Here is a 22,965-nt window from a genome sequence, read left to right as displayed (position 1 = left end):
GAAGGAAATGCAAATAAAGACAACCCTGAGATACCACCTTACCGCAGTCAGAATGTCCCACATCCACAAATGCGCCAACGACAAATGCTGGACGGGATGTGGAGAACAAAGAACCCTATTACACTGCTGGTGGGAATGTACACTTATACAACCACTTTGGAAAGCAGTCTGGAGGGTCCTTAGAAAGCTAAAGATTGACCTCCCTTACGACCCAGTCTTACCACTTGTAGGCATCTACCCTGAACAACAGGAACCAATATACAAGGACACGTGCACCTCCATGTTTATTGCAGCACTGTTCTCAATAGCTAGGATATTGAAACAACCTAGATGCCCCACCACAGATGAATGGATCCAAAAATTGTGGTATCTATACACAACGGAATATTATGCAGCTATTAGAAATGACAAAATAATGGCATTTGCAGGGAAATGGATGGAGCTAGAAGGAATCATGTTGAGCGAGGTAAGCCAAGAACGAAGAGACAAACAGTACGTGGTCCCCCTGATAAATGGATGCTAAATCCTGAATGTTAGGTGATATGACAAAACTAACAGGACTTAAGAAACAAAGAAGTCCCACTCATCTGGTTGAACCACTACCAAATATCCCCATGCTGCTGATCACATATATGGTATATAACATGTGAGCACCATTATATATTACAGACTGTAATAGACAATTTGCTCCAGGAAAGTTAGAATGAACTTGTGACTTTAAATGAGCATCATTATTCCACAATATTGTGAATTTCCAGAAATTATGTAATCACTTAATCACAATCAAAAAAAAAAAAAAAAGAACCTAGGGGAAGGGAGGGAGGGAGGGGATGGTAGGGGGAAAACAGTGGAGGGGGTAACAATGTTCAAGAGGAAGTGTACTCATTACCTCACTCATGTAACTCTAACCCTCTGTATAGTATCTTTACAATAAAAAATTAAAAAAAGTTGAAACTAAAAAAGAAATCTACTCTTTAGCTGACCTAAGTAACTGTAATCTCACTGTACATTACCATTAAATAAAAATAAATTTTCAAAATTTACCTGTCAATCTTCCTTTGATAAATTTTGCAGATTTATATCCCTGTGTCAAGATACAATGCTGTTTTGTAAATTTGTTTCTTTCATCTGCTTACCTTAGCCCCTTAAATCAACAACTACATAAGTTCACGTCTCTGGTCTTTTTGCTTTTTCTTCAGTTACTCATACATTGTTCAACTCATCCTAATAGCTTTTCACATTGTACTAGCCCTTTATTTCCTTGTATGATCCAACAAGGTTTAAATAATTTAGCTAATAAGACAAAGTCATTTATGTTTAATGGGCTAAAACCAAATGTGTATTCCCCCATACATCTAAATTTTTTTAATTTTAATCCAAAAGAAATGATTTAGAACGGTGACAAAATGATAGTAATCCTTACTCCAGGTGAGCTGTAATCACTATAGGTCAACAGGGAAAGATGATGCTTATTACTGATCTAATAAAGTTGTTTGTCATCAGTTTCCTGCCAAAGGATATTTAATAAAAAGCAAGTAGTCAATTTAGATTATTGATCTGTGATTAGGGTCTCCTGTATTCTCCCAGATATCAAGCTTCTCAACAAAATGGGCAAATATTTCTCTATTCTTCCACACAGTACAGACTACAGCTGCAGGGTCTAGAATTACTTTAGACATTTTGTTGTCCTGAAGGGAAATTAGTTGTTCCAGGAGGAACACATGATCACATTTCACACATACAGTAGACAGCCACAGCACCACTGAAGCTCTCTTTATTCCTTCTAACCTCTTTTAAAACATTTTCAAAAGATGTCATTGTTGTGTTTCATACATGGCTTTTAAAGAACTTTGACTATATTGACTCTCATTCACTCTTTTTATTGGCTCTCTTATTGATACTTTGTCACTAATAAAACTTCTTCAACTTTACTGTCATCCGTTTTTTCCATATTGTTAGTGTTTATTAATCACACAAAGGTATTTCACTTTGGTATTTTACAACTGCGCAAATGCACATACTTTTATTTATCTCTGAGAAGCCATTTCCTACTCAGAAGTGTGTTTACCACCCAGTGTTAATCCTCCCCCCATGACATATTTGGGATCTCTAAATGTTGTGGTTTATAGTCCTCAGTTACTATTACTTCTAGATGATTACATTTCTTTTGCCATTGGGTTGTCACTGATAACACACGTTCCAATATTCCTAATTTTAATTTGGAATGATTTGGATATTGCTGTATCATGAAACACAGAGTCAAGTAGAAATGAGTGTGGTATGATTCTATTCCTTATTCTTGTAGGGCTGCATCATTAGACCTCTCACTCAGTTATTGAGAACAAAAAATGATAAACTTTCAGATCTCTAGCTTTCTGAGAAAATATTACACAGCATTAGAAACTAAATTGTATTTAAGTTTGTCTACAAAACCAGGAAAACTTTAAAAAGACATTCTAGTACATTTTATGGGAGGAAGCTAAGGTACTTATATCTTAAAGCAGTTCATTAATTGGTACTCTGCTATGGAAAATAATTGTATCTCTGTACATCACCTTTATAACAATAAAAATAAAGAATAGTAGAGATTTTATCCCAGTTTAAATGTCATTAAAAGCTAGTAATTAATTACATTTAGCAGATTATTAACCCATATCTCATATGGCAAAAGTTTTTATTTTTTAATGTCATTTTCAAGGTGATGTGCAGAAGGGTTACAGTTACCTATGTAAGGGAGTGAGTACATTTCTCCAATTTTCCCTCTCATCCAATGTTTCCCTCCCCAAGTTTTAAAATTCATTTCCAACATACTGTCTTGTGAGTATCACTGTTACATTGGTTCACCCTTTGTCTTTGTCTCACAATTTTATTGCTCCCCTGCACTTCCCTAATTCAGGTAAATGTATATACAATACATGGGGTATCAAAATACAGTGATAAAGTATTTGGTCAAGTTTATGATTTGTAAATCTGATGTTATCATATATACCTCCTTCAATTCCCACACAAAGGAGGCTGAGGTAGAAAGAAATGAGTTTAAGGCTAGCCTAAATTACTTAAGGACTTACTCTCTCAAAATCAAAAAAAAAAACAAAAAAACAAAAAACAAGGTTGGGTATGGTGTTATACATTTACAATGTTAGCTACTTGGTGTTGAGGATTTTCAGGGAAGCTCTAAGGCAAAAAATTAGATACTATCTGAAAAATAACTAAGGGAAGAGAGGGCTGTTGTGCTAGATAAACTGGAAGAGTGCCTGTCTATTAAGCAGAATGACTTGATTACAAGTCTCAGTACTAGCAAATAATATTGTCATTGTTGCAAATTTTACCCATCTTTAATGCAAGACTCACCCTGATATAGGTGTGGAAACTTTCTGCAGTTTATCCAAAGAGCCATGCATGATATTTAGATAATCACAAAACCAGACCTTAATTTCCATAAAAGCTCGTGGAAATGCACATTTACTAATGCTCTAATGTGAATAATGTATATTCCAGGAAAACTTATTAAATGAATATAAAAATAAGATACACATAAGCACATCCAATTTGTTGCAAATGTATGCATAGCTCACTGAAAACTTAAAAATTTTTAATATACTTTTCACCCTCAAACTGGAACGCAGAGGTTCCTTTTACAATGTCTGATAAAATCATATAATTGATCATGATAAGAAAAAATTGATTTCAGTTCAATTCCAATTTCCAAAAGAAAAAAAGGAGTAAGCAAACCATAACAGAAAAATATATTATAAGAATACAATAAATGTCAAAACAACAAAAAGTACATATGAATAGAGTGCCCCAAATCACAATCTTGAAAGAAATATCAAGATGCAGTTTTTAAAAATTATTTATTCTCATTTATTTTTAAAAACACAAATTTTAAAATATTCTGACAGTTTAGAAACTCTCTAAATCTTCAATAGACACAAACATAAGTACATATAGAAATCAATATTCAGTGGATCAAGAAAAAAAAAGAAAATGTGGTATATATACACAATGGAATTCTATGCCTCCATCAGAAAGAATGACATTACCCCATTCATTAGGAAATGGAAAGACTTCGAAAAATCATATTAAGTGAAGTAAGCCAGGCCCAAAGAAATATAGGTCCCATGGTTTCCCTTATTTGCAATAACTAGTATATGTCTGAGACAAGCAGAAACAGTCAGATAAGTTGATGTTAGGCAAAATGAACCCCAAGATAAGGACTCAAATGGTTTTTCTTTCTTGCTATTGTTTCTAACATTTTTTTTTTATTTTTTGGGGGGTGGTCCAGTCTTGGGGCCTGAACTCGGGCCTGGGCACTGTCCCTCAGCTCTTCAGCTCAAGGCTAGCATTCTACCACTTGAGCCACAGCGCCACTTCTGGCTTTTTTTTTTTTTTTTGCTTATGTGGTGCTGAGGAATCGAACCCAGGGCCTCATGCATGCAAGGCAAACGCTCTACTACTGAGCCACCTTCCCAGCCCCTTCTAACATATTTAAAATGTGATTTTTTGTTGCTTTGTATGTCCCTCCCCCATGGTATAACCCCTGTTTTCACTATATTTGATGTTGGTATAATATGTGGAGGGGAAGGGAAAAAAAATGTTTAAATAGGGATACAGGTTGACCCATTGCAACAATGAGATGTACAAGATGCTATGTCGAAAAACGAGCGGTGTGGAAAAACAAAGGAGGCAACAATGCTTGATAAGAAATGTACTCATTAGTTTGCTCATGTAATTGTAACTTCTCGGTACTGTATTTTCACAATAAAAACTTATTAAAATAGATTTAAGAAATCAATATTCACGAAAAGCTAGGCAAAATGATACTCACAACCACACACACAGAGAAACACACACACACACACACACACAAACCCTGCACACATACACATTCACACTCACACAAGATAATCAAGTAGTAAGATACTACTAATAGCTACAATATCTGGTTACTAAAATTAGGTTCCATTGTGCACTCAGAATCAGTGGGAGTATTGGGGCATCTGGTAAACATTGTAACAGGAATGTACAAATGGACACAATAGGTTTTCCTCAGAAAGCTGGTCAGCAAATCCAGAGGTATCAGCTGAAGCAACAAAGTTGGGCCTGCTTCCTGTGAGTGTGGTCAAAGACTCTGGCTGTCTCTGTGACAGCAGAGGGTTACAGGCTAGTTCTTACAATAACCCTCAGTTGCCAATAAATAGCTCTCTGATGCTCATGAGGCTAATGAACTGCCATATGAGCCACACCTCCATTTCCAGCTTTTTACTGGTGAATTGGAGGTTAGACAGACATTTCTGACCCCCCTGGCTTGGAACCAGGATCATCAGATTTAAACTCTTGAGATACTAGGACTACACCCATAAACCACCAGTACCTGGCTTAATTTTGAAATTTCTAACCATAACAAAATGATAAATTATTGAGAAGATAGATATTTAAACTGGATTTATTTTTTTTCTTGTGTGTGTTTCTGTGTGTGTGTGTGTGTGTGTGTGTGTGTGTGTGTGTGTGTCTGTGTATGTGTGTGTAGGGGGTTTCCTGGGGCTCAGAAGTCAGCGACATTGTCCCTGATCTTCTTTTGTTCAAGGCTAATGTTCTAACACTTGAGCTACCATGCTACATTTTTAAGAATGAGACTTCATTCAGGTTGCTTTCCAAACTCCACAAAGCTTCTTCAGTTTGTTTTATGTAGTGTTGAACAGTATGACGTTTTGTCTTCTGATATTTCCTGGATTTTTCTGAGGAATTTATTGAAAATAAGAATATCACAGGCCTTCCTGCCAAGGCTGGTTTTGAACTGTAATCCTCAGATCCCAGCCTCGGTAGTAGTTAACAGGCATCAGCCACTACAGATTTAAATATTGTATTATTTATACTCATATTGAATGGTACTCCATTTTTTACATTTCAGCTAAAATTAAATCTAATTACTAAAAATCCCTTGGAATCTATAAAAATTATAAACTATATAAAAACTTTTAACATATGGAGTGTATTAAAACAAGAGGCATATCAGGTTTGGTTTGTAGACCAAATATTTTATCTTCCTCTACTGTAGAAAATTTAAAATAATTCAAATAAAAATTTAAAAAGTCTGTCCTAAAGAATTAAAAATGGGTTTGAAGGCCTGGTTCTGTGAGCAGAGCCCTATCTAATGAGTGAAAGCAGCAGGTACTGAATCTGAATTCTAGTCTGAGACCTAAAAAAACAAAGAAACATATTTAAAAATGTATTAATAGCAGTGTCTTAAGAGCATTGGTTTATAAAAAAAAGTAAAATGGAATTATATACCTAATTAGCATAAAATGTGAGTAAATAAGTAAAATGTTAGCCAAAATAGCCAATAGATGTCAACAAAAACACAGAGAAGGGGCTGGGAAGGTGGCTCAGTGGTAGAGTGCTTGCCTTGCATGCATGAGGCCCTGAGTTCTATTCCTTAGCACCACATAAGCAAAAAAAAAGAAAAAGCTGGAAGTGGTGCTGTGGCTCAAGTGGTAGAGCGCTAGCCTTGAGCTGAAGAGCTGAGGGACAGCACCCAGGCCCATAGTTCAGGCCCCCCCCCCAAAAAAAACACAGAGAAATGCTTGTGAAATTCTTTCTAAGAAATTTAGATAATGAGCTACGTGTAACTTCAAACAATTAGGAAAACATTAACATGCTAACTGTTAACATTAGTTTTATAATTATCTCCAGAACTTATAAGAGTATACATATAAAAATCAATACTTCTACAGATCAGATAAAAGAGATACAGTGTACACATATAAAATCAGAATGAGAAGTAGAGAAATCATATAAGTACCGAAACCCATTAGTTGTATATTGAGGTACTAGTAATAGTTTTGTTTTTCTCAAAGTTTGTTGTGTTTGAATTTTTGGATAATGTAAATCAAGAAAAAAAGAATAATTGGCCTATGATACTCTCTATCTTTGGTGGAAAACCAAGAGAATTCTGATATGCAAATTTTACTAGTTTATCCCTATTAAAAATGGAAAAACCGAGTTTCAAATAATGTAATATTTTCTATGAGTGGAAACTTTTAAATTATGTTTAAATCCATGAAAACAAAAAATATTTTTGCCATTTTTTAACATTTTATTTTATTGTAAAGATGCTGTACAGAGGGGTTACAGTTACATGAATACAGCAATGAGTACATTACTTGTCCATCATTGTTATCCCTTCCCTTGTTGTTGTTCCACTATCCCTTCCCTCCCTCATGCCCCAACACTTACGAACCTCGAGATTGCAAAGTTCATTTCCAATATACTGTCCTTTTGGTATCACAGTTGCAATGGGTCATCCCGTGTCCTTGGTTTCACTGTTTTGTTATTTCCCTTCCCTTCCCCAGATTAGACAAATGTATATATAAGAGGCAGGGTACCAAAATCAAGTACAGTGACAATAGGGAATATACCACAGTGGGAAGAACATACAAAGTGGAAAAAAATCACATAGTACATTTAAAAGAACAACAAGAAAGACAGACCTCTTGTATCCATACCTGGGGGTTCATTTCACTTAGCATCATTTTATATGGTCATATGTACATAGCTTTTGAGCTTTTCAGCTCATCTGATAAGATTATCCTATACTTGAACCAAATATTGAAAATAAGGGAAAATATGGGACCTCAACTTCTTTGGGACTGGCTTACTTTACTTAATAGGAATTTTTCCAAGTCTTTCCATTTCCTAACAAATGGGACAATGTCATTCTTTCTGATGGAAGCATAGAATTCCATTATATATATCAATATATATATCAATATTCCATATTTTCTTGATCCATTCATCTACTGAGGGCCATCTGGATTGGTTCTGTATCTTAGCTATGGTAAACAATGCTGCGATAAACATAGTGTGTTGGTAGCTTTAGTATGTCCTTGTTTGTTTTCATTTGAGTAAATGCCCAAAAGTGGGATTGCTGGGTGATAGGGGAGCTCTATGAATAGCCTTTTGAGGAACCTCCATCCTGCTCTCCAGAGTGGCTGAACAAGTTTACACTCCTACCAACAAAGTAGTAGGGTTCCCTTCTGGACACATCCCTTCTAGCATCTGTTGTTATTAGATTTCTTGATTATAGCCATTCTAATTGAGGTGAGGTGGAATCACAATGTTGTTTTGATTTGCATTTCTTTTATGGCCAGAGAAGTTGAACATTTCTTCATGTGTCTATTGCCATTCCCATAAATTAACCCGCAGACCTATAGCTACCTAATCTTCGATAAGGGAGCCAAACAATAGAATGGAAGGAAGACAACCTCTTCAGTAAATGGTGCTGGCAAAATTGGTTAGACACCTGTAGAAAATTAAAATTAGTTCCTTATGTATCACACTGCACAAGAATCTACTCCAAATGGATCAAAGACCTCAAAGTAAAAGTAGACATCCTGAAATATTACAGAAAGGAATAGGAGAAACACTAGGGCTCCTTGGCACAAGCTGAAATTTTCTTAATAAAGACCCAGAAACACAACAAATCAAAGAAAGGTTGGGCAAATGGGATTGCATGAAACTGCAGAGCTTCTACATGGCAAAGGACATAGCTAGTAAGATCAATAGAAAGCCCACTGACTGGGAGAAAATCTTCACTAGTCATACAACAGACAAGGGCCTTATATCTAAAATATACTTAGAACTCAAAAAATTAAGTCACCCAAAAACAAATCCCTAAAGAAGCAACATGCCCCATGAACAAATGGGCTAAAGATTTAAAGAGAGATTTCTCTGAACAGCAAAAAATATTTTAATAGTATTGTTTCATAGGTTGAAATTGAACATTAAAATTAGTCAAGTTTATGGTTCTCATTTTCTTTAAAATGGACTGTGCCACAGGGTAACCAAACAGCATTTAATAATATGCTATACAAATATTTCTGCTAAATGATGGAAAACAATGGCAGTGTAAGCATATACCCACTTCTTTATCTTTGCTGAATAATGCATCTAGCCAAAGAGAATCACCAGCTGTAACAACATCACAAAGAGGGAAACAATCAGGCATTGTTTATGTCCTGGTAAGGAGACTTACATCCCATATTCATGCCAATAAAATTAAACCTAGAAGAGCTAAAGCTTCTGAATCTAAGAGTAGCTAAACCACACTAGCATTATGCAATCACCAAAGCATAGACTATATAGAAAAACTACAAATCAAATGACCTGGGTTTAATAGATGAAACATAAGGTAATTATGCAAGAAAAGAAAAACCATTGCATAATACACATAAAATAAAATATATATGTAGGCATGACTAAATTACTATCTAAATTACTATATTAGCACTGGAATTAAAAATGCAAAAAAAGGTTAACTCTAGAAATTATATATGTTTGTCTTGTGGGATGTATTGGCTGATCTGTGGAGACCTTGGAAGAATTTTCAAGTTATCTGTTGGTTTTGTGTCTAAATTTGGGCACAGAGTAGGAAGCATTACATGGTCATTTGCTTTGTATTTGTTCATTAAAATACACAAGTTTGTGTACATTTCATTATTTCACATTTATTTTATAGTAAAATTAAAATATTAAACCAATGCTTATGGGTATTAATTATTTCACTACATGGATCAAAAACATCATGCAACATATATCTATGATAAGAATTTTAGTTATGAGATATTTTTCACAAATTTCTATGCCTAAAACTGATGAAGTGCAGCAATTGCTAAGGTTTTTATCTTTGCTATTATCATATTTACAAGAAATTGAAGATAACTATTAAATTACTTGTGTAACACCTTTCATGTTCTCCATGTTCCAGTACAGTGCCAACTGGTGGATGGATAAAGATCAAAACGGTATACATTTGCTCCAAAGGTGCTCATTATCTGAGGAAATTCAATAATAATTATAAATCTGCATGGAAATGTTTGCCAAAAATTACTACCTGCTTATCAAACAAATTTGCTCATATAATCCTGCCAACATGAATGAGTTCTATGAAATTCAATATGAGATAAACAGATTGTTCTATTTTCCAGTTCTAATTCTGCATCTAGACCAAAGGAAGTTCCTCATGCACTCTTTAAGGCCTTTTCATTTTCTCTTCTAAATATGAAATGTTAAAGAGAGCAAAGTCACAAGTTAGCAAGAGGGCAATTCCCATATTTAATAATGGGGACAGAAATACCTGCTTATGAGAAACATTCATTTTGAACTGTATTTTAGTGAGAAATAGTCAATAATATAATAGTCAACAATATAACAAACACTAGCTAGGGTGTGTATCTTCTAACAACAATACACACACTATATAATTCATAGATAAATAATATAATATGTACCTAATATATAATATGTATATATATTATCTAGCAGTGGTAAGTTATTTTAATTATTATAGTTTTCACCCTAAAAAGCCCAGGCATATAACTTAGTAGTTGCATATCAACAGAAAGAAAAGAAATTTTAAATGTGAAGGTTCATTTATAGAACAAACAAACAATATAGTGTCTCTCAGCAGTAGCTGAGAAAGCAAATATTGAAAAGTTTAGAAAACAGACATCTACTTAAGCATTTGATTTTACTGGCTACATTTAGAGAAACATTAGAAACAAAAACTAAGCTGAAAAGAATAATATCTAAAGTAAAAGTGGAAAATAATAGAGGAAGTTGACCAATAAGGAAACACAGCTGTTTGGAAAATTCAACTGTTTCTGGATAGGAAACAAAACACTTCACAAAATGAGCAAAAATAATAAAAAGCTTTCAGGAACAAAGTTTATTATTTAAAAATCTCATTCATATGACAAAAAATGATTCTCTAACATTTTTGTCCAAGCCAATGCACTCCAAACAGTCTTTGTTCAATACAGGGGCCTGGAAAAATGAGAAAGCTGTTCATATAGACAGAGATTTCAGGATGTATTCCAGGGAAATAATTTTGGATGTATTTGTTGACACAGAATCTGACTGAACAAAAGAAAATCACATTAATAATAAAATAAACTGGTCTAACAAAAGTAACAATAACAATAAATTATACAATCAAGAATACAATGTATACCCTACAAAATTAAGAAAAGTGAATGGGTAGAGAGGGAAGAATGTTAAGGGGTGACATTGATCAAGAGGTGTTGTATTCATGAACTTCTTTGTTAAATGACAACTCCTTATTGGTAATTACAAAGAAAAAAGAAAAGAAGAAAGGAAACTATACAGACTTGTCTGAGGTTGTATAGCTCTATCTTCCTCCCAAATGTATGGGCTCATCAGCATCTATTTCTGCTATAGACATGTGTGTCAATGTGCAGCCAAGGGCCAATGGAAATAATATCTGTAGAAAAGCATACAAGAGAGGGGGGACAAAGATGGCGACGGGGCAGTAGGGAAACGCCACAGCTCTCTCCAACCAAAAAGAGAGTTCGAGTTCCAACGTTTAATCTCCCCAAGAGACCGACAACAACAAAAAGACGAAACTCAGAGAAAAACCAGAGGCAGAGAATAACAAAAAAAGAAAGAGAGGAAAAGAAAAATTTCAGAACAGAGAAAAGCGAAGACCCCTCCCCAAACCTTTACTGGCCGTGCAGCAGTGCGCCAAGCCTCTGGCCAGCCGGCCCGGCTGGGGCTGCCGGAGCCCCAGAGACACAGGGAGCCACCTGCAGATCACCAGGTACCTGTTTGCAGAACAGCAGATCGCCAGGAACAGAGAAACATACCAGCCGGGAGTCTCCATGAGGATACCACCCCCACCCCTCACTCTCCACCTGAGCAGAGAGGCTCCATCCCACCAAAGCCGCTCGGCACCAGCAGCATGACAAAGGGACCTGTCAGCAGACCACCCGCCTGATCGCGATCCCAATGACTCAGCGGGGCTGCCTGGGCCCCAGAGGCACCTCAAAGAAGCTGCCTGAGAATGGACACTTTTGACCCGACAACTTCGACAGAGGCAGAGACAGAAAAGAATCACACAGAGCCACCACCGCCCAACCCAGCCCGCAACCACCCCAACCGAACTCGAATTGCAACAACAACTGATGACCTACACCACACAGAAACAACCAGCACCAGGGTGAGTACCCCACAGGGGAAGTGTATCCCTCAAGGGAGACCAGAGCTGGAGGGAATCCCCAGACCCTGACCTAGACTCCCTACCCCAACACCCGGACCACAGGACCCACTAAAACTGGGAACTGTTTGAGAGATCCACCAGCCCGTGGAGCACACTCAGCTGGCCAGGCTAGAGCAAGAGCGCCCTTTGAAGGGAGCTTAAATGCCCAAGCCAGGAACAGCACCCCTGGGTCAAGACTACCAACAGTAGAAGAAATTTGAACTGTGTCCCCCAGGCTGTATAACCTAGGTGGTATACACATCAGCACAGGCCTAACGAGTGCGCTCCAGGCTGCATAACTTAGGTGGTATACACATCAGCACAGGCCTAACGAGCCCGCTCGAGGCTAGGAGCAGAACCAGGCCCGGGGATCCGGTGCCTGAACAACACGACCAACTCCTCCCAACTGAAGTAAAAAGCTGAGCATACGCCTCAACAGAGGGGATAAAACCAGGAAACAACACTCCCTGGGAAGCACGCCTGTGACAACAAAAGACCTGGGGGCCCAGGACAAGAGAAGCCCAAACCCCACCAATACTCCACTCATATACCCTAGACTGGGAATTGGGCAACACAGGCTGCTAGCACCTGATAGTAAGCAGGAGCTCAGACTGTTAAGGCGGCTCAGCAATAGAGTGATAGTCTTGGATGTATGAGGCCCTGGATCTGATTCCTCAGCATCACAAAAGCAAAAAGGGTCAGAAGTGGTGCTGTGGCTCAAATGGTAGGGTGCCAGCCTTGAGCTGAAGAGCTGAGGGACAGCACCCAAACCTAGAGTTCAAGCCCACAACCAGCCCAAAACAAACAAACAAAAACACATCAGGAGACCATAGCAGACTCCAGTATTTGGGAGAGTGCATCCAGAGCATCTGTTCTTCACAAGAGCACCCGTAGGAGCAAACACAAGCAGTCTAGGCTGCTCAACCCTTCCAAAGGTGGGAACTGCGAGCAATCTACAGCAGAGAGCTGAGAATCCTAACTAGGTCAGACCAGCATCTGGAAATAGGCTCCGAACAGAACCCAGATCAGGCACAGACTCTCTCTAGCAATACAGAATCAGCAACCAAGCAAAGACAGACACACCAAAACAAAGTTGAAGAGCAGTCTCCTGAACCTCCATGCGAAAATCACAGAGAAAATTCACAAGGTTTACCACCACCCAGGACAGCAAGCTCACCTCAAAAGCCAGCAGCCACGCAGGGGAGAGCCCCAGTGGGAGCAAAGAGGAATGGAAGACAAAAGCTACATCCAAGGGTTGCTGGAGGCAATGACTCAAGAAATAAAGTGAGAAATTGATCAGAAATTGAAAGAGCACAAGGATGAACTATCAAAAGAGATACAGGATATCAAACAGGAGATGCATGCAAAAATAGAAGCTGCACAAACCTCAGTAAGAAGTGAGATAAACGCCAAATTAGAGGTAATGCATACCTCATTGAGAGGTGAGATCAGTACTCTGAGAACCAACATTGAATCCATAAAGGGATCCATTTCCTCCATGCAAACCACAATAGAAGCCACTGTCAACAGAGTGAATGAAATGGAAGGTAGAGTGTCAGATACAGAAGACAGAATACACCAACTGGACCAAAAAGTGACAGATATGGAAAAATCACTCAAATTAAACCAAAGGAAAATCCAAGAGCAAGCAGATAATGCTAAAAATTTTAACCTTCGCATAATCGGAGTGGACAAGGTGAGGAATTCCAGAGCAAGGGAATGCAACACCTATTTAACAAGATAATCAATGAACATTTTCCCCATCTCAAAAACGACATCTTAACTACATCACAAAAGCTTATCGAACAACCAACAAGCAAGACCCCAGGAGAAACACTTCTAGACACATTATAGTAAAAATGACAGATCTGAATAATAAGGAAACAATCCTGCATGCAGCAAAAATGAAGAAGGAGCTATACGACAATGGGAAAAAAATAAGAATCACTGCAGATCTCTCCACACAAACAATGAATGCAAGAAAAGCCTGGGAAAGCACCATAGGAGCCCTGAGAGCAAATAACTGCCAACCCAGACTAATATACCTGGCAAAGCTAGCATTCACATTCGATGGAGAACTGAAAACTTTTAATAGCAAAGAAAAACTAAATGAATACATAAACATTAAGCCAGCATTACAAAGAATACTAAGAGGGGGACACAACATGAAGAAAGCAACCAGGAACTGGGACCTGCACCCAGACAGGCATTAATCAAAGTCTAACTGAGCAAGCACAGGAGGAAAGAAAAGAAGAAAAACTTAGGAAAATGGAATGGCAGGGACAACAATGCATCTCTCTATACTTTCTCTTAATATAAATGGGCTGAATTCGCCAATTAAAAGAAAACGAACTGAGGACTGGATCAGAAAACAAGACCCATCCATCTGTTGCCTTCAGGAGACCCACCTCTCAGCCAAACATACAAACAAACTCAGAGTGAAAGGGTGGAAAAAGATCTACCAATCAAACGCCCCCAGTAAAAAGCTATCCTGATATCTAACAAAATATACTTTTCATTAAAATCAGTACAGAAAGACAAGGACGGACACTACATATTAATAAAGGGAACAATCCAAGAGGAGGATATAACCATCATCAACTTATATGCCCCAAATATTGGTGCACCCAGATATGTCAAACAAATGCTCTCAAACTTACAGAATAAAATAGATCCCAATACGATAATACTAGGAGACTTTAACACACCACTCTCACCAAAGGACAGGTCTACCAACCAGAGGATTGGCAAAGAAGCTACCGAATTAAGAGTGGCCATACTCCAAGCGGAATTAACTGACATCTACCGAGTATTTCACCCTAAAACAACACCGTACACATTCTTCTCAGCAGCTCACGGAACTTTCTCCAAAATAGACCATATCATAGTTCATGCAAGGAACTTAAGAAAATACAAAGGGATCGACATAATCCCCTGTATCCTATCTGACCACAGTGGAATCAAGATAACTATCAATAACAAAGCATACCGCAGAAATTTCTCTAATACATGGAAATTGAACAGCACACTCCTTAAAAATGCCTGGATAACAGAAGAGATCAGAGAGGAAATAAAGCATTTCCTACAACTCAATGAAAATGAAAACACCTCACAAAGAAATTGTGGGACACAGCAAAAGCAATCCTGAGGGGCAAATTAATTGCCCTCAGTGCCCACATCAAGAGAATGGAGACAGACCAAGTAAATAATCTCATGTTGCAATTAAAACAGTAGAAAAACAAGAAAAATGGGACCTAAAGCTACTAGATGAAGCCAGATAACCAAATTAAAAGCAGAGATTAACCAATTAGAAAATCAGAAAACCATAACCAAAATAAACCAAACAAAAAGCTGGTTCTTTGAAAAAATAAACAAAATTGATGGCCCATTGGCTAGATTAATTAAAAAAAGAAGAGAGGAAACCCATATTAATAGGATTAGGGATGCCACAGGAAACATCACAACACGTACCCAAGATATCCAAACAATTCTAACAGACTACTTTCAAAAACTATACTTTCTAACGGAAGAAAATCGGGCAGAAATGGATGCATTTTTAGAGAAATACAAGTTGCCCAAACTGAGCAAAGAAGAAGTTAACCAATTAAATAAGCCTATATCCTATAATGAGATACAGGAAGCTATCAAAAGTCTTCCAACAAAAAAAAGCCCAGGACCAGATGGATTCACAGCAGAATTCTATAAGACCTTTAAAGAAGAACTAATACCCATACTCCTCAAGATCTTCAGAGAAACAGAGAAGGAGGGAGCTATCCCAAACTCATTCTACGAAGCCAATATCACACTCATCCCCAAACCAGGCAAAGACCCAACCAAAAAGGAGAATTACAGGCCAATCTCCTTGATGAACACAGATGCAAAGATCCTTAACAAGATTCTAGCTAACAGAATCCAGAAACACATAAAAAAAATAATTCACTATGACCAGGTAGGCTTCATCCCAGAGACACAGGGATGGTTTAACATACTTAAGTCAATAAATGTAATCCAACATATCAACAGTGCCAAGGTCGAGAATCACATGATTATCGCCACAGATGCAGAAAAGGCCTTTGACAAAATTCAACATTCATTCATGCTAAAAGCTCTGGTGAAAATAGGAATAGAAGGAACATTTCTAAAAACAATAAAAGCCAATTATGACAGACCAATAGCCAATATTATGCTTAATGGGGAAAAACTACAACCAATTCTCCTAAAGTCAGGAACAAGGCAAGGATGCCCACTGTCTCCACGCCTCTTCAATATAGTCTTAGAACCCTTAGTCAGGGCAATAAGGCAAGAAAAAGACATTAAAGGGATCCACATAGGGAAAGAAGAAGTTAAACTATCCCTTTTTGCAGACGACATGATACTATACCTCCATGATCCCAAAAACTCCATCCCCAAACTCTTAGAAATCATAAATCACTTCAGCAAAATAGCAGGATACAAAATAAACCCACAAAAATCAGTTGCCTTCCTATACACTGATAATGTACAGCAAGAGAGTGAAATAAAGGGAGCAACCCCATTCACAATAACCTCCCAAAAAATAAAATATTTAGGAATTAACCTAACCAAAGATGTAAAAGAACTATTTAATGAGAACTATAAAAAGTTAAAGAAAGAAATTGCAGAAGACACTAGGAAATGGAAAGACCTCCCATGCTCCTGGATAGGCCGACTTAATATAGTAAAGATGGTAATACTTCCAAAACTAATATACAAATTCAACGCAATTCCTATTAAAATCCCAATGACGTACATCACTGAAATACAGAAAACAGTATAAAAATTCATATGGAACAACAAAAGACCTAGAATAGCCAAAATAATTCTAGGGGATAAAGACAATATGGGAGGGCTATCCATGCCAAACTTCAAACTCTACTACAGAGCTATAATAACAAAGACAGCATGGTACTGGCAAAAAACAGACCCGAAAACCAATGGAACAGAATAGAAGATCCAGAAATAAATCCACAGGCCTACAGCCAGCTGATATTCGACAAAGGAGCCAAAGACATACAATGGAAAAAACACAGCCTCTTCAACCGCTGGTGCTGGGAAAACTGGGCAGCCACATGCAGAAAACTAAAAGTGGACCCCAGCCTATCACCATGCACCAACATCAACTCAAAATGGATTAAAGACCTTAACATTAAACCTGAATCTCTGTAACTCCTTTAGGACAGAGTAGGAGAGACACTTGAACTAATAGGCACAGGAAGGAACTTCCTGAACAGAGTCCCAGGGTCACAACAAGTTGGAGAGAGACTCGACAAATGGGACTACCTTAAAATAAAAAGCTTCTGCACAGATAAAGCTATTGCAACCAAGCTAGAAAGACAACCAACTAATTGGGAAAAAATATTTACCAGCAATATATCAGACATGGGGTTAACATCCTGTATATACAGGGAACACAAGAAACTAATGCCTCCCAAAACTAACATACCAATTATTATATGGGCAAAGGAACTAAAGAGGGACTTCTCAAATGAAGAAATAAAAATGGCAAAGAAACACCTGAGGAAATGTTCATCATCCCTGGTGGTGAAGGAAATGCAAATAAAGACAACCCTGAGATACCACCTTACCGCAGTCAGAATGTCCCACATCCACAAATGCGCCAATGACAAATGCTGGACGGGATGTGGAGAACGAGGAACGCTATTACACTGCTGGTGGGAATGTACACTTATACAACCACTTTGGAAAGCAGTCTGGAGGGTCCTTAGAAAGCTAAAGATTGACTTCCCTTACGACCCAGTCATATCACTTGTAGGCATCTACCCTGAACAACAGGAACCAATATACAAGGACACGTGCACCTCCATGTTTATTGCAGCACTGTGCACAATAGCTAGTCTATGGAAAAAACCTAGATGCCCCACCGCAGATGAATGGATCCAAAAATTGTGGTATCTATACACAATGGAATATTATGCAGCCATTAGAAATGACAAAATAATGGCATTTGCAGGGAAATGGATGGAGCTAGAAGGAATCATGTTGAGCGAGGTAAGCCAAGAACGAAGAGACAAACAGTATGTGGTCTCCCTGAAAAGTGGATGCTAAATCCAAAATGTTAGGTTATATGACAAAACTAACAGGACTTAAGAAACAAAGAAGTCCCACTCATCTGGTTGAACCACTACCAAATATCCCCATGCTGCTGATCACATATATGGTATATAACATGTGAGCACCATTATATATTACAGACTGTGATAGACAATTTGCTCCAGGAAAGTTAGAATGAGCTTGTGACTTTAAATGAGCATCATTATTCCACAATACTGTGAATTTCTGGAAATTATGTAATCACTTAATCACAATAAAAAAAAAAAGAACCTCGGAGAAGGGAGGGAGGGAGGGGATGGTAGGGGGAAAACAATGGAAGGGGTAACAATGTTCAAGAGGAAGTGTACTCATTACCTCACTCATGTAACTATAACCCTCTGTATAGTATCTTTACAATAAAAAATTAAAAAAAAAAGAAAAGCATACAAGAGAACAGATCACACTTAAACAAAGACCTTCTATACTGTCACATTAGAAAGATTTTTCAGCTGCCTGGGATTCGTTAATTCTATGGTCCAATGAAAACATATACATCTCTTTGCTTTAATGTGAGTTTTGATTGGAGTAACTATGTCCAGTTTCATCATTATAGTCTCAAAAGGGAGCAAGGAGTTGTCGTGTGCTCTTTATAACTAAACCATGACAATATCCTTCACATTAGCTTTTCTTGATTTTACATTTTGCTTTTTATTTTTAATTTTTCAAATTTATTTATCCATGAATTAATTTGCTTATTTATTTTGGGAGTATGGTTAGAACTCAGAATCTTCTATTGTTCAGAACCAAGTGTTCTGCCATTTGAGCCAATTCCTGGAACTTGTTTTTTCAAACCTATTTTAATAAGATTAATTAATTTCGTTTTGTATGACTGCAGTTGATCCATTTTCATCTTCATAACTTTTTGTGTGAATATACCATATAAATATTTTTCTGTTTTCCTAACTGTAGGCATTCATGTTATATCTTGTGTTGATTTTCCTCAGCATTCTCATGCATATTCCCTGTTGAGGGAACACATTTTGAGTTTACATCCAGGAATAATACCACCACATCCTAGCAGATTCAGGAGCACATACTCAGTTTCACAAGATAATTTTAAATAATTCAACACAATTATTGCTCATGTATATTAGTAACAGCCATAGACTGGATAATAGCAAATAAATTTAGTATTATTTACATCCTTTCCAACATTTGAGGGTTCAAGATTTCTTATTTTTTGGCTAATTGGATGGTTAATAAAATAAGAAATATATCTTTCCAGGCACTTAATTTTTATTTTTGCTGGGGGGGGGGCGGTCAGTCGTGAAGATTGAACTCTGGGCCTGGGCACTGTCCCACACAGCTCTTCAGCTCAAGGCTTTACCACTTGAGCCACAATATCACTTCTGGTTTTCTGGTGGTTTATTGGAGATAAGAGTCTCACAGACTTTCCTAACCTAGCTGGCTTTGAACCATGATCCTCAGATCTTAGCCTCCTGAATAGCTAGGATTACAGGCATGAGCCACTGTTGCCCAGCCATGGACTTAAATTTTATCTGTAAAATTACTATCATAAATTTTTGTATTTCTATATTCTGTAATATTTTCCTTTTGTGGAAGCTTGTCTGCTTTATGTAATTATTTTTGTAGTTGCATTATTTGATCTCATAGGCAATTATTTCCTGGTTATCTAGATTATAATTTCTTCTGAAGCTGACAAGACAAGAAAAAGTAGGTTTTTTTTTTTAATGAAGAGATATTTTTGTTTATTTCATTTCTTATCTCCTCTTCATGAGACATAGATGTTTTAATAACATTTAGTTAATTTTACAATGTATTAAATTACAAGATAGCAGGAGAAGCTGTGTACATATGTAGTTTTTAATGTACTATGTGATTTTTTTTTGTTTCCTTTGTATGACCTTCTCCCTATAGTATAACCCTGTTGTCATTGTACTTACTTTTGGTACCCTGAATCTTGTATATATATTTGTCTATTTTGGGAAGGGGAAAGGGAATAACAAAAGCTGAAACAAAGACACAGGATGATCCATTGCCACAATGATACCCACAAGATACTATATTGGAAATTAACTTTACAACTTCATGGGGGGGAAGGAATGAGAAAAGTCGGGGAGGGAAGGGATAGTGGGAGAACAACAAAGGAGAAGATAACAATGTTTGGCAAGAAATGTACTCATTACCTTACTCATGTAACTGCAACCCCTCTGTACAGCATATTTACAATAAAATAACATAAGAAAAGATTAACTATTAAAGTTCACTCTTATCAATATTATACTCATATACATCAAGGTCATACAACAAGGTTATAATGCTACTTAACATAAAACACCTGTATACAACTAATCTCTCCCTCATAAGAAAGAGTAGTTTTAAATAGTTAAATTATGCAACATTTTAGTGGCTTGAATTTTGGATACTTTGCTTAAGAAATAGTATTCAAGTTAAGAGATAGAAAGCCATTTACTTTTTTTTTTTTTTTGGTCGTGGGGCTTGAACTCTGGGGCTTGGGCGCTGTCCCTCAACTCTTCAGCTCAAGGTGAGTGCTCTACCGCTTGAGCAACAGTGCCACTTCCAGTTTTCTAGTGGTTTATTGGAGATAAGAGTCTCATAGTCTTTACTGCCCAGGCTGGCTTTGAACCACGCTCCTCAGATCTCAGCCTCCTGAGTAGCTAGTATTACAGGCGTGAGCCACCGGTGTCTGGCCATTTACTTTTTTTTTTTTTAATTGTGAAAATACTGTACAGAGGAGTTACAATTACATGGACAAGATAATGAGTACATTTCTTATCAAGCATTGTTGCATCCTCCTTTGTTTACTTATTTTTTACTTCAACTTTTTTACTGCACTAGGCTTTGTGATTTGTGTATGTGTCCTCATTAGTAGTAACATTTAGTACATAATGTCACATTTATTGAAAGTTCCTTAATAATATACTTTTTGGGAATTCACAGACAAGTCTATATGGAAAGTAACCTCATTATGGGCAATTGGAATACAGAATAAAAGAAGTCTACAAAAGTCTAATTCATTCTGGTTATCGCTGACCACGGACAGCAGGAAAACTAATGCTGAACAGAATCTTCAAGGAAACAGATGTGAGATATGGGATGAAGTTCTAGCAAACTATTTGCATCTGGAACAGTGCTTATAAGCACAATTAATCCAATTCTCTGTTGGATTTTACCATAGTTTTTCATTGAACTACAATGGCCCTCAGGTTTGGCTTTCTTTTCTTGTGCCTTTAGAATTAAGCTCGTTTCCCCCAGAAGAGATGAGTTGATAATGAATGTTTCATGAAATCATTAAATTATGGAATCAGAAGGATCTTTAATTCTTATTCATACATATGTGGGTGATTGTTAGAATCACACAGGGACATTTTAATTCAAGAGTACATCCCTTAGAATTTCTGATTAATCAGGTTTGCCACTGGGCCTAAAATATTGTACAGACAATTTTAATAATTTAACAATTTTAATAATTTGAGCAACTATCAATCAAATAAAACCTTTATTTTACAAATAAGAACAGTGAAGACCAGAGAAAGATATTAGTTTTCACAAGACTTCCCTACATTTTGCAGATAGAATGTAAAAATTTAAGACCACAGGTAAGACTGTATAGTAGAAATGAGACTCCATCACATATTGAGACAACATAGCTATGCATATTCATTGAAGCAGAGGCTTTAACAGGTATTAGGCATATGCTTTCTGCCTTCGAATATACTGAAAAATAGAATTGATAGAGGCACAAGGGAAAAAAAGAAAAGCATCATTATCACTTTTCTTGGGGTCATTCTGCATCATTATTCCTCTTTTACTAGAATGTGGACAGGGGTGAGAAGCAGAGGTATTATAAAAACATAATAAGAAGGACATGGGCAGCAACAATGTAATCAAGGACTTGATTGTGGTGATGTGCTATAAGAATCCATACCTGTGACACAATTATAAGCAATTAAATACACAAGCACAAATGAGTACATGGTTATAAGTAAAAAGGAATGTTATTTCACTAACATTTGATAAATTATAACAATGGTAATAATGAGACTGAAATTTCACAACAGTTGTAAAATGTTACTGTTAATGGAAAGATTACAACTTTATTTATACAAGTAACTCAATACACATTTAAACTAAAACTATGCAGTCATATTAGCAAATTTCTTGTCTCTCAGTAGCACTTCTAACACCTACAGAATTAGCTCCACCCAGAAATAAGTACACATTTTTTTTAAGCAGAACAGTGGAGAATCATTTTTATTGTTACTGTTTTTTTTTTTTTTTTTTTTTTTTTTTTTTTTTTTTTTTTTTTTTTTTGGTCCGGTTGTGGGGCCTGAACTCTGGGCCTGAGCACTGTCCCTCAGCTCTTCAGCTCAAGGCCAGTGCTCTACCACTTGAGCCACAGCGCCACTTCCGGCTTTTTTCTTTTTGCTTTATGTGGTGCTGAGGAATCGAACCCAGGGCCTCAGGCATGCAAGGCAAGCGCTCTACCACTGAGCCAACTTCTCAGCCCCATTTATTGTTACTGTTTTTTATTCTCTCCCTCACTGGTGAAAACTGGCCTAACATTGGTGGTGATGGGAATATTTTGAAGGGAATATTTTATGAAGTTGATTTTTTCGCTGGGCCTGGGATTTGAACTCAGGCTCTGGGTGCTCTACCTTAGCTTCTTTTATTCAAGGCTAGTGCTCTACCACTTGAGCCACAACTCCTCTTCTGGCCTTTTTTCATTATTGTTGAGGTTATTGAACATAAGAGTCACATAGACTTTGCTGGTTCAGCTTGCTTCCAACTGATATCTT

This window comes from Dipodomys merriami, unplaced genomic scaffold, assembly GCF_024711535.1.
Source record: "Dipodomys merriami isolate MVZ:Mamm:240054 unplaced genomic scaffold, mDipMer1.0.p SCAF_38, whole genome shotgun sequence".
Classification (NCBI taxonomy): domain Eukaryota; kingdom Metazoa; phylum Chordata; class Mammalia; order Rodentia; family Heteromyidae; genus Dipodomys; species Dipodomys merriami.
This window is presented reverse-complemented; position numbering follows the sequence as displayed.